This window comes from Chiloscyllium plagiosum, chromosome 5 (genome assembly GCF_004010195.1).
Source record: "Chiloscyllium plagiosum isolate BGI_BamShark_2017 chromosome 5, ASM401019v2, whole genome shotgun sequence".
Taxonomy (NCBI): domain Eukaryota; kingdom Metazoa; phylum Chordata; class Chondrichthyes; order Orectolobiformes; family Hemiscylliidae; genus Chiloscyllium; species Chiloscyllium plagiosum.
This window is the reverse complement of record NC_057714.1, coordinates 103884831-103887515: the sequence shown is the minus strand read 5'-3', so window position 1 is coordinate 103887515 and position 2685 is coordinate 103884831.

Below are 2685 nucleotides of genomic sequence, written 5' to 3'. Positions count from 1 at the left end.
CATTCCTGAAGAAGGGCTCATGCCCGAAACATTGATTCTCCTGATCCTTGGATGCTGCCTGACCTGCTGCACTTTTCCAGCAACACATTTTCAGCTCTGATCTCCAGCATCTGCAGTCCTCACTTTCTCCTACAACTGAAATCAAACTAACATATAACACCTTGACAAGGTAAAGACCATTGGGAGTTGTTCTGTAAATGGATTGTTCGATCTTGTTGATGTAGTTGACCATTACGACAATCATCTTGGGTAATGTTCCACACATCGAAGGAATCAGTCTCTTGGCACAGAAGAAAATCATCCTGGCATAGGTGGTATACAGTCTCTTGTTGCTCAGGATCACACAGATAGATGGTCCCCTCTTGTTTACTCATGCTGGCCAAGGCAAGTCCATATAGTGGGATGAAAGAGGTTCTAATCCTGGCTATTGAGGGAGTGCAGCGTGGGTTCACGAGGTCAATTCCTGGAATGGCAGGACTATCTTATGTTGAAAGATTGGAGCGACTGGGCTTGTATACCCTTGAGTTAGGAAGACTGAGAGGGGATCTGATTGAGACGTATAAGATTATTAAAGGATTGGACACTCTGGAGGCAGGAAACATGTTTCTGCTGATGGGTGAGTCTCGAACCAGAGGACACAGCTTAAAAATAAGGGGTAGGCCATTTAGGACAGAGATGAGGAGAAACTTCTTCACCCAGAGAATGGTGGATGTGTGGAATGCTCTTCCCCAGAAGGCAGTCTCTGGATTCGTTTAAGAAAGAGTTGGATAGAGCTCTCAAGGATAGTGGAATCAAGGGTTATGGAGATAAGGCAGGAACAGGATACTGATTGAGGATGATCAGCCATGATCATAATGAATGGTGGTGCAGGCTCGAAGGGCAGAATGGCCTACTCCTGCACCTATTGTCTATTGTCTATTGTCATTTCTGTAGTAAGGGTTAGGATATCTAAAACAGAAGGAAATTTACAACTCCTTTCTCAGTTCTCTTACATTCTAATTATCTCCATCACCTTCCCATTCATTCTCGTCATCTCCATCATATCTATCATCTCCCCCCTTCTTAGATATAATTCAATTACCTTACAATGATGGATGTGAACCCACGCAGATCACCCTGCCACTTTGACAGCACTTGGGGTAGTGAGGAGGACCTGAAAGGGAACTTTCCATCAAGGTTGTAGGCCACGCGTGTCCAACTTTTGATAAAGACAAAGGAGCATGGTTCAATCGTGTGATCTCCTTCAAGGGAGGGGAGATTTTCATGAGTACCACGTACTCGAGAATGGAGCCCTCGCAAAATTTTAGTTAAAGAGAGAATATAGGAGGACGTCATCCGCTATATGGTGAAAGTGGATAGAGGCAGTGGTGCCGTTCCAAGGTGTGCGAAACGCTCGACCGTAAACTATTTCAGCAAGCGATAAGCGAGTTTTTCCAGCAGGGGTGCAGCATAGATGAAACAAAACCAGAAGCAACAGTTTAACCTAGGAAAGGCCTGTCTCAGAAGTTAAGTTTGCAAGTTTAGCTTTCGGAGTTTGGTTACACTGCTCCACAAGGCCAGCAGCCTGTGGGTGATACACACAATGAAGTTGACATCTGATGCCAAATTGTGAGCATAATTCCTCGTTTATAACACCAATAAAATGAGGACCATTATTGGAAAACAGGCAAAGAGGAATACCAAAGCGGGGAATAATTTCCTTAAGTAGGATACTTACAACAGTTATTGCAGTAGCTTTAGAAGTAGGATGAGCGTCAATCCATTTAGAGAAAACATCAACAATAACTAAAACATACTAGTAATTTTGACACCTTTTTAATTCAATGAAATTGAGTTGATGAGTTTGAAAGGATCACTCAGGGAGGGGCGTCAGACCCATAGGATTGTGTTCCTGACAAGTGAGGCATCCATCACTTACTTGTTGGGCCATCTGCTGAAGGCACGGATGCCACAAGGTATTTAAAAGCAATTCAGATGTTGAGCAAGCACCACAGTGAGTAGCATTACGAGTACAATCAACTACCCATAAAGCAAGTTCATCAGACATAACAAATCATTCCAGCTGGAGTGGTCCATTGGGCCGAAGGGCCTGTTTCCACACTGTAATCTAATCTAATTGTTTAGTAACAAGATTACAATAACAGCCAGCTTTAGACCACAACTGCCTTTCAGATTCAGAGGCATCCCTCTGTAAGGTAACCACATCTTGAATGGTTGGTATTAGTTTATCTGAGGTTGACTTACTCTTGCCAGAGCTTTCAGTCTGACTCATCATTTTAGGCACAACCATCAGACGGTTGCAAGCTGCTTGTTTTGCAGCCATATCAGCAGCACGGTTACCAACATCAACGGGGGTTTGGCCTCTTCCATGAGCAGTACACTTACATAGAACACAGAACAGTACAGCACAGAACAGGCCCTTCAGCCCATGATGTTGTGCCGACCACTGATCCTCATGTATGTACCCTCAAATTTCTGTGACCATATGCATGTCCAGCAGTCGCTTAAATGTCCCTAATGACCTTGCTTCCACAACTGCTGCTGGCAACGCATTCCATGCTCTCACAACTCTCTGTGTAAAGAACCCGCCTCTGACTTCCCCTCTATACTTTCCTCCAACCAGCTTAAAACTATGACCCCTCATGTTAGTCATTTCTGCCCTGGGAAATAGTCTCTGGCTATCGA